The following is an 11606-nucleotide window of genomic DNA, read 5'->3' on the forward strand; positions in this document are numbered from 1 at the left end:
GTGCGATTCTTTCCCATTCTTGCTTGAGGTACAGCTTCAGCTGTTCAACAGTCCGGGGCCTCCGTTGTCGTATTGTACGCTTCATAATGCGCCACAATGGGAGACAGGTCTAGACTGCAGGCAGGCCAGTCTAGTACCCGCACTCTTTTACTACGAAGCCATGCTGTTGTAACACGTGCAGAATGTGGTTTGGCATTGTCTTGCTGAAATAAGCAGGGGCGTCCATGAAAAAGACATTGCTTGGATGGCAGCATATGTTTCTCCAAAACCTGTATGTACATTTCAGCATTAATGGTGCCTTCACAGATGTGTAAGTTACCCATGCCATTGGCACTAACACAACCCTATACCAACACCGATGGCTTTTCATTAGTCCATCTTAGAGGAGCTCGGGCCCAGAGAAGCCGGCGGCGTTTCTGGGTGTTGTTGATAAATGGCTTTTGCTATGCATAGTAGAGTTTCAAGTTGCACTTACGGATGTAGCGCCGAACTGAATTTACTGACATTGGTTTTCTGAAGTGTTCCTGAGCCCATGTGGTGATATCCTTTACACATTGATGTCGGTTTTTGATGCAGTGCCACCTGAGGGATCGAAGGTCACGGGCATTCAATGTTGGTTTTCGGCCTTGTCGCTTACGTGCAGTGATTTCTCCAGATTTTCTGATTTTTTTGATGATATTATGGACCATTGATGATGAAATCCCTAAATTCCTTGCAATTGTACGTTGAGGAACATTGTCCTTAAACTGTTTGACTATTTTCTCACGCACTTATTCACAAAGAGGTGAACCTCGCCCCATCTTTGCTTGTGAATGACTGAACAATTCAGGGAAGCTCCTTTTATACCCAATCATGGCACCCACCTGTTCCCAATTAGGCTGTTCACCTGTGGGATGTTCCAAACAGGTGTTTGATGAGCATTCCTCAACTTTCTCAGTCTTTTTTACCACCTTTTTTGGAACTAAGTTAATGATTATTTGTTAAAAACAATAAAGTTTACCAGTTTGAACATTAAATATTTTTGTAGTGTATTCAATTAAATATAGGTTGAACATGATTTGCAAATCATTGTATTTTGTTTTTATTTATGTTTAACACAGCGTCCCAACTTCATTGGAATTGGGGTTGTACTTGAGAGATATTAGTTTTGCACAAAGTAAAGTAAAGTATGAAGTGAGAATCTGGGTCCTTTTCATATAATTTGTTCAATAACGGTAAAGGCACTTCCAAATCAAATTTTGCATTTTTGCCTTGGTTTTATATGGATAAACGTCTTCCATACTGAAACAGCCATGTTTAAAGTCTTATTTTCTAAGTTGATTTAAAATTTTAGGCGCGCATAGGAAAGACAATCCTTATTGACAGAGCAAATGGTGGTGGCGCACCAAAATATACTTCTTTTTATAACGGTAAAGACAAAGGGAGGCGGCACGGCGGCCGACTGGTTAGAGCGTCAGCCTCACAGTTCTGAGGACCTGGGTTCAATCCCCGGCCCCGCCTGTGTGGAGTTTGCATGTTCTCCCCGTGCCTGCGTGGGTTTTCTCCGGGCACTCCGGTTTCCTCCCACATCCCAAAAACATGCATTAATTGGATACTCTAAATTTCCCGTAGGTGTGACTGTGAGTGCGAATGGTTGTTTGTTTGTATGTGCCCTGCGATTGGCTGGCAACCAGTTCAGGGTGTACCCCGCCTCCTGCCCGATGACAGCTGGGATAGGCTCCAGCACGCCCGCGACCCTAGTGAGGAGAAGCGGCTCAGAAAATGGATGGATGGATGGATGGATAAAGACAAAGTGCATAATGGTAAAGACAAGCAGCTTAATAAAACTCATATGAGTTGCACAATTTACGTGCTGCCCTTCAAACTCTGCAGATACAAGTGCATAAATGATCCTAACTACTCAATTAAACGAATTACACGCTTGTCTTTCGACTATCTTAACAGTGGTTAAGACATGCAATAGTTCCTTCACTTTCACAAATTCATAAATATTCATTCATATCTCAGAAATAACATTTATTTTGCTGTCTGCTATTGTGGGAATGCAAAAATCACAAATCCCTCTGGTGTATTGTAACAACATAATGAGGCTCTCTCCCAGTGGTCAAGACAGGATGAGTGACAAAGAAGGACCATTTGTAAAAGAATCCCCTCAAAGAAAATCAACTCTGAAGACACTAAGATGCATTTGTGTTAGTTTTCATGGAAAAGGCATATTAAGCAAAAGGAAAAAAATGCTACATATCCAAAAGTGTAATTAGCATCTTCAGAAAACATGTTGCAAATCATGAAACTTTATTTCGGACACCAAACGCTAAGGGCATTTTGGCATTAAAAGTTTGAAAAAATATTACTTTCGAATTTTTTTTTCAACAATTTTGACCTTTTGATGCATATACAGCTGCCAATAATTCCAATAGTCATATCAGTCAAATCTGTACATCTGTAAAATTGACCTTCAAAAGGAAACATATTGTAGTTCCTTGCCCAACAAATGGCTGCTATAGATATCTAGTGTCACTGACCTGCACTTGATCCAGCAGCATGCCGGCCGTCACCATGCCGAGCCCAGCCAGCATATATGAAGGCATCACCTGGAGGCAGATCACCCTGGAAGATTCTTTATGTGCTGAGATGCGGAACCTTTCCTCAACCATTATGTCAGCATCAGTGTGGCATTCACCGGTGCGCTAACTTTTAACATGCAAACAACTGAAATCCCAATAGTGTTTGAAGAGCAGGATGTTGTATGACAATTTCCACCTATCGTGGCCAGTCCTGGGTGTAGCCCACCTTTTGCCCAAAGTCCACTGGGAAAGGCTCCAGCTCTCCATAAACCTGAACAGGATATGTAGTATTGAAAATGGAGAGATTAATGGATTTCTGGCAGCATAACAATTACACTATGTCGGCTCATAATTTGTCAAATGAGCTTTTAGCACAAACTTCATTTCGACAGCATTCTTTATTTGACATATGATCTCGTAACAAGTTTAGCGCTTATCAGGTGTGATTATAAATTCTTGTGCCTATGTGGTATCTCAATTGTTAAAAGAAGTTTCTTTAAATGCAATCTTCCCACTTCATGGAAAAAAAGACACATGAACAGTTTGTTGGAAATCACCGGCCTTCCTTGACACTGCAGATTAGCCAATCATTTGTTCATTGTCCAAGGGCGCTAAATGTGAATAGCCCAGTATATAAATTGAAGTCGTAAAGGAGGTATGGGGTCTTAATGGTCCATATTTCACGAACAAGTTGATTTTGTGTATTTTTATTTTTTTTTGCACATGAAAATGAAACTGGCAGTCATTTCCAATAACATCAATCCATTTTGGAACAATTGATAAATAAGTAATTGCCTTTGGAATGCCTCTTTTTCTTCGCCAAAATCGACAACCCCCCACCCCCATACACACACACACACACTTACCTCCGTCCCCCCAATCAATGTCTTGCTGTCACGTCAGAGGCAGAAGTAGAGAACAAATTCACTGCATAGCCGGTGTGGGAAAATGAATGTAAAATACTATAAAGTGGCAGTATTTATTCATATTTTATATAATGTCGTTGTCGGGTGGAATCCCCCCACCTCCAAAATGGCAAATTTGTAGGATTTTTTTTTAAATGGCTGAAGACACTGAAGGGACAAAGGAATGTACTATACGTAAAGTGGCAATATTAACTCATATTTCAGATATCGTAGCTGTCGAACGGAATGCCCTCACTGCCAAAATGACAACTTTTTAGGGAATATTTTCTAAAATGACAGCTTACTTGAGTTTCCAAACACCGCTTTGTTCAACTTGGTATTATATCTTATTTAGCTCTCATACTGCATATTGTTGCACTCTCATGTGAACAGCTGTCTCACACCAACAACAAGTAGCGCCCCAAAATTATGTTTAATCGCTAATTTAATTTGCTGAAAAATTACAAATTTATTAGGGTGTCATCAATTAACAAACACGGCAGGTCACATCCTTGAAAGCCTCATGAACCCGAGCAATCGTAAATGTGGCTGTGCCAATGTCCCAAAACGGTCACCAATCATCACCAAAATGTACGTGGACATATCTACTCGTGGCAGCCTCAACCTCTGAAAATATTACAACGATCGGATCAATATTTGGGATTTTATGATTGTTAAGCATTTTTCTCTCCATATATGGGCTCCCGATACAAAAAAAGCTCAACGTTGCTCAATGTCACCTAAAGTTTATATGGAAATCTCTACTGATGCCCCCTTCCATCTCTGAAAATATCATAACGATAGCCCAAATATTATGGATTTTATGGACGTTACGCATGTTCCGTTTTCTCAAGCGATTGTCAATGGAGCTGAAAATGCTTAGCCTCCATAAAATAAAAAAATACCAATTGTTCTGATATTTTCGGAGGTGTAAAAGTGAGCAGAAATAGAGATCTCCGTATAAATTTAGATGACAATCGATTACAGTTTTGGGACAATAAGCGACGTTAAGCTCTTGGCCGGGAGATCCTTGTCTTGTGTTCGCTGTTATGACAGTCACCCGGGCCCATCAAAGTTCCCAACCAAAAGCGTCTTTTCATCAAGTCTTCAAAAGAAAGGCCAGGGAGGGAGCATGCTGTGTGTGATTGTGTGATTTCCAAATACCAAAAACATGGCGGCGCCCCTTGCGCAGTCTTGAAAAAAAAACAGCCACGACAGGATAAAATCTCTTTTTCTTTTTCAACGGCGGATGGTCGCTTCGTTCTTTTCTCTTTTCCGTCGCCAGCTCTGCAAGCAGCGATAACTTGTAGAGAACCACTTGCTATCCACGCAGCTAGGGCAACGCCGCTCGTCTGTCATGAAGGATCCAAGCCAGCGTGTCGAGCTGCCGCTGAAGAGGAAAAAAGCTGATGATTCCACTTCAACGGAGGATTTGCTTGATTTGACAGAGATACAGACGAGTGTCCTCCTTTCAATCGACAAGAAATTGTCAATTGCACTTGATTTGCTTCGCCGGGAGATCGCCAAACTCAGAAAGAGCTTGGAATTCACGCAACAACAAGTGAACGAGCTAAGATTAGATAATACTGCGCTTCGATCAAACATGATGTCAACGTCAGCAGAACTACAAACTCTTAGACTGAAATATAAACTCATGAAAGAAACTACGTTAGACATTCAATCAAGCAGCATGCGCGACAATCTCATTTTCTCGGGCATTCCAGAAAATGCTCCAGAAGACCCCGAGGAGCAGATTAAAAAGTTTATGATGTCCGCGGGCACGGTGGATGACTGGTTAGAGCATCAGCCTCACAGTTCTGAGGACACGGGTTCAATCCCCGGCCCCGCCTGTGTGGAGTTTGCATGTTCTCCCCGTGCCTGGGTGGGTTTTCTCCGGGCACTCCGGTTTCCTCCCACCTCCCAAAAACATGCATGAATTGGAGACTCTAAATTGCCCGTAGGTGTGCATGTGAGTGCGAATGGTTGTTTGTTTGTATGTGCCCTGCGATTGGCTGGCAACCGGTTCAGGGTGTACCCCGCCTCCTGCCCGATGACAGCTGGGATAGGCTCCAGCACACCCGCGACCCTAGTGAGGAATAGCGGCTCAGAAAATGGATGGATGGATGGATGATGTCCGCGCTCATGATACATCAAGATACAGTCGACAGGATTACTTTTCACCGTGTCCACCGATTGGGAGGCCCTCGTCCAGGAAACTGAACACGTCCCATCATTGCAAAGTTTGAACACTTTCAGCAAAAAGGATTTGTAAAATCCAAAGGTCAGGAGCTCAAACTGACTTTGTTTGGAATGAACGACCAGTTCCCCAAGGAAATTAACGAAAGGCGTAAAATGTTGTACCCATTGATGAAGGATTACCGCGACAAAGGCAAACGAGTGTGGTTAGTTGTCAACGGCCAACTGTTTCGTGATGCCAACGTCACGCCCTGGCACTTCTAGATAAGTACTTCCTTTGATCTGTTGACATGAATTGTCAAGTGTATTGTATTTTGTATCATTCGTTCCACTTTTGCTTAGATAAACAAAAATGGAATCACGCATGCCACCAGCATGAATCCTCACTCCTATCTCTCTGTTTTCCTGCTCTGCTTGTTTCCACACACACTAAACACACAAATCGCTCAAAACTCGCTAAATAACATTCGTCAACACAATACCAAAAGATCTCCAGAAAACTGTCAAAACAACAACAACAAAGAATGCATACTACCAAATCTATTTAAAGTTATGATACACACACCCATTATATGTCACACTTACATATAATGGTTAAATCCAAGCGTTCTTGGATTAAAAAAAAAATCCTGTTTTTCTGAGTAATTATTTTGAAGTCTTTGTTTTTTTTATATTTTTTTCTGTTTTTCTGAGTATTGTTTTTTGACAAATTATTTTTCTCAGTTTTTCTGTCTAATTTCTCCCCTTGTTTTTCTGACTATTTTTTTCTGAGTTATCGGGACACATGGAACTCACGCGAGAACATGCGAACTGCAAGTGACTCTTTGCGGACTCCGTAGTAAGCAACATGACTGGCTTATTTAGTTTGATCAAGTTTTATTTTGATATGGGTTTAAGACACTGGGAGATACTCCTGTCTTTGAGCAAGCTGATATCACACAGGGTGGAGTTTCCTCTGCATTGTTTTGGCCCTTTCCAGTAGCCGTTTTTTACTTTCTTTTCAGTAACAAGGAACAAAGCAATAACAATGGCGAACGTGGAACAGTGTCTGCTAGAACTAGATGGAACTAGATGACCAGATGATACGTTTAATTATGCTGCAAAATCGTTCGGCGTACTTGCTGCGTGGAACCGGGAGGAACGCTGATTACATCATCACAGCATGTGACTAAAACGGACCAATCACAAGAGATGATCTCCGCGGCGTTCGACGCGCAGCAACAATTTTTGACGTGTGCGCATCAAACTACTACGTGATGCATTCCAACAGCTTCTTCCCTCTTGACATCAACTTCTTAAACAGCTAACCTACAATTCCATTGCAACATGCTGGCAATTTTTTTCATCTTGGGTTTGTTGTCACATTTCTGTCGGGCCAATTATACATACTCGTGCACTCAATGTAGTAGTCTCGCCATGCTGCACTGTTTGCATATCTCTCGGTCACGCGGCCGCGGGAGTATAAAGAGGCCTTTAGTCATAAGAAAAATGCCTCTTTGACTCGAATTTCACTCAGGTTATATCGGCCTTTTATAACTGTAGACAAAGAGGAGTCTCAATACTAGTCCATAAAAGACTACTTTTTACAATAAATAGTTAAGACTGTTGTTGACCAATACTGGCCACTCATGCCAGAGTAGCATCTGCCCCATTTGCACACTGACCGAGGAGTATCTGCAATATTTGCACAATCGACATTGTCCCAGATAATCGCGCTACTCGTCACTTTAAACTGCATACACTCCTTGAAGTCTCGGCGCCCTTTGCACAATGGCATTGCACCGGACTATTGCTATAGTAGTCATTCTAACGCGGCACGGTGGCCGACTGGTTAGAGCGTCAGCCTCACAGTTCTGAGGACCCGGGTTCAATCCCCGGCCCGCCTGTGTGGAGTTTGCATGTCCTCCCCGTGCCTGCGTGGGTTTTCTCCGGGCACTCCGGTTTCCTCCCACATCCCAAAAACATGCATGAATTGGAGACTCTAAATTGCCCGTAGGCATGACTGTGAGTGCGAATGGTTGTTTGTTCCTATGTGCCCTGCAATTGGCTGGCAACCAGTTCAGGGTGTCCCCCGCCTCCTGCCCGATGACAGCTGGGATAGGCTCCAGCACGCCCGCGACCCTAGTGAGGAGAAGCGGCTCAGAAAATGGATGGATGGATGGATAGTCATTCAAACTGCTCTAAGTGCTAGTGGACTCTGCATCTTTTTGCACAATTGTAAAAAAAATTAAATAAAAACAAATTGTAACGGCATTACCAGATAACTAGCAACCCTTTATTACTGAGTGACTGTTTTTTTTTTTTTTTTTTTTTGGTAAATGTCTTTAGGTCTCAAAAGTGTTCTCTGTCAATTGACTGTCTGTTGTCGTACTAGAGCGGCTCGAACGACCGGAGACAAATTCCTTGTGTGTTTTTTGGACATACTTGGCAAAAAAAAGATGATTATGATTCTGAGTCTGATTTTAGTACATGGGAACAACATGGAATTAACCACCTACAATAATGTTTTTAGGACACGTGATGAACTGTTCCAAGAATTCCAAATAACAGCCGGAAATGTTCTTCAATACAAAATATTAAAAGCAGCAATAAAAAAAAAAAAAAGAATAGCATCACTCCAGAGCACCCTCGGAGTTTGTCAAGCAAATAATGAAGCTTCTCCCGCAAAGTAAAAGAAAGCTCTCAAAAGTTTATAAATTAATGTCATGTACTAAATCAATGCACTTACCAATCACCAAATGGGAAGAAGACCTCTCCATATCTGCTGACCGTAGCTACTGGATACAGATTTGTAACAATACGTTTAGAATGACTCAAAACACAAATCTACAGCTTATACAATATAAAGTGCTCCATAGAACACACTTTACTAAGTACACTATGCATAAAATGGGCTTCTCTCCATCTAATATATGCGCGCAATGCACCAAAAAAAAACCCAGACACCTATTTTCATGCTATATGGGAATGCACACCAATTCAATGCTTTTGGTCTTCGGTTATCCAAAAACTCTTGTATATTTTGAACTGCACGATTCGACTTTCCACGAGCTGGTCACCTTTCCTCAACATGTTTAATCTCGACTCTTGATTCCTTTGCTTGGGTAGGGTGCCATTTGACAATAGCAAGACTTTTCATAAGTGTGAAAGTAAACAATGGAATTCTGTATTCATTGTCGTCGAGGTTTTTGTTGTTTTATTATTATTCCGTTTTTTTATTTATTTTTATTTTACTTTTCACACATTTTAGATCAGTTTGCATGGTGAGAGGACACATGCATGGAGCAGGGATCTTCTCCTCTTGTCCCTCTTGTCCGGCGTCTGTGGGGACGGGACTTTTTTCACTCCTTCCTGATCTCGGGGTGGGGGGTAACCACTGGGGCGACCTCCTGGGGAGTATTGGTGGTGTGATGGTGACTCGCCCATGTTCCGTAGGTGCTGGGGCGGTGCCGGCTGGCACCCGCCTGGGTCCCCCACTCTGGCTACTGGTGGGGGCGGTGGGGCCCCCCTATCGCTCCTCGGGCCTGCTACATCCTCTTCTCTCCGTTCCTTGCGTCCCGCTGCCTCTTCCTCTTCCCGTGGGGGAGCCGGGCACTCCCCTGCGGGTTGTTGGGCCTGCTGTGGAGCCCTCTTCGTCGGTGGTTGTCCGGCCTAATAGGCCCGACCTGCAGGGGCCATGCCTCTTTATCACTCACTCAGCACACACCCACACCACTCACTGTCTATATTTTTTTCACTAATCACATCTGGGCACATATACATATCAAAGGGTTCCTGGGGGACTGGTATGGGGTCGGGAGTGTGTGGGTGTCGGACCGGGTTTCAGCACGTCTGTGCTGTTTCCCGGTCCGTGCGCCCTGCCCCTCCGCCCTGCCTGCCCCCTGGATTTTAAATGCATCACACACACTTCCCATGTTTTAATGCACCACATACACCCATCTCTGGGGGGCGGTGGGTCGTGGGTTTTTGGCTTTTAGGCAGCAGCGCCTGGCATCCTTGATTCCCCCCCCCCCCCTCCCCCCCCCCACACACACACACGCCCCCTCGGCTCAGGGATCTCTGCAGATTTTAATGCACCACACCACTCGGGGTGGGGTGGCGGGGGTGGGGGGTTGAGGACACTGATACACGAGGTCCTCAGCCTCCGCGCTGCGGGCACAGCAATTACAGGACACTTCTGTCAGTCTTTGTGCATGTAAAACGGTGTCAATTCACTTGCATGTGTCCGCAGGGACACACCCCTGGGACTCGTTCACTGGGTGTGGGACCACTCACTTATTGCGACAAATAACTCATGAATATGCGAATTGCTTGTGTATCCCCTCACTTATACTCTCGTCCTGTAGATTTTTATAATTTACATAGTTAATCCCACCACACTTCAGTTGTACAGCCGGGTTCACCACCCTTGTCCTGCATGCTGCTTCTCCTGTCTTTGTCCTGTTCTATCTTGTCCTGTCATTCCCTCACAGGGTGTAGCACTACAGCCCCATGCAACACTCATATTTAATGTTTCATTGTTGTAGATAATGTAATGACTTACTTCTCTCATCCTGTTTACAATTAATGCTTTGTCTTATGTCTTTGTTTCTCTCTCCACTCTAGAAACTTTGTTCTGTTCGACTGATGGACTCTGATTCTCAATAAACCTCAATTATAATACTAAGAAACCACAGCGGAAGCTTAAAAACTCCACTGTGACACAATAAAACTGTTCCGGCATAAAAGGGGTACAGATTTTCCATTCTGCTTGACCTAACAGCCGAACAGGACAAAAAAAAAGTTCCAAACCTGCCAAGCCCCCCCCAAAAAGCCTTTAATATGTCACAAAATTGAAACCCTCACGCAAGTCATTGTCCAAAAACCTTTTTTCAAGTGTCCAAGCCTGATAAAATAGGCACACGCTGCCATGATAGCCAGGGTTCGCCATGTTGACAGCCAGCAAGTGCCCATCAAAGTCTGCAGTTACATATGCCAAAACATACCAATCATACAAAAACTTCATAAATCCTAATGCCTGTGTTATGTCAGCTTCCCCAAAAAAATGTTCAAAGGTGAGCGATGCAATTAACCCAAGGAACACCTCACAAAACTCTTAAACATCGTCAGAAATGAATCACCTTCCTGATCTGGCTGCTCTCTACAAGGAGGCATTACAGTGATCGATTCCAACGAAGCAAGCCTACACCAGTGGTGTCATTAGGCCTATTTTAAGGGGATTTCTTTTTTTAGCCTACTGTGCGCAAGTAACTGAGGTGTTTCGAACTGTTTCGAAAAAAAAAAGATCTGTGAATGTGGGTATTCTCTGTGGGAAAGTACCACATTAGTGTTGTTGAGCTTGTTGTCCTCCAGTTGCCTTTGTCACACACGCCCTTACAACCCGAGCAATGCTGCTATTTTAAAATACAGTTATGTCTTTTCAACACTAATGAAAGGTATGTGCTTGGTAAAAGTTCAACCAGAAGATCTATTCTGGGCACAGTTGGCAAAGAAATAAATTGTAAAGTCATGAACCAGATTCACATATATGGAGTCAAACTGAATCAATACAACAATATAAATTGGACGGCTTTCTTAGTCAACATGAGAACTTGACTAAGAATATGTGTCAAGAAATGAGCCGTTCTGAGTTTTGCCATATTGTGGCAAATGTACGTAATGTTACCTCAAAACAGAGTTTTTCGGGCCTGTGACCTGGCAGTTGGGCGACCAGAAGAGCTGCCATTTTCAAGCAATGGGGCCATTAAAACATCTGGGGACTGTTTAAATTGTGAAATAAATCTATTTACTTTAATCATTCTAAACGTTAGACTTTCCAGAACACAATATTTTTAATTTGTCAATTAAATTTATTTCTGGCAGACAAGAAATGAAATACCTTGAAAAATTGATTTGATTACAATTTTAAAATGTATTGCACTCATATATTGGCGATAAA

Source organism: Phyllopteryx taeniolatus, chromosome 9 (genome assembly GCF_024500385.1).
Source record: "Phyllopteryx taeniolatus isolate TA_2022b chromosome 9, UOR_Ptae_1.2, whole genome shotgun sequence".
Lineage (NCBI taxonomy): Eukaryota > Metazoa > Chordata > Actinopteri > Syngnathiformes > Syngnathidae > Phyllopteryx > Phyllopteryx taeniolatus.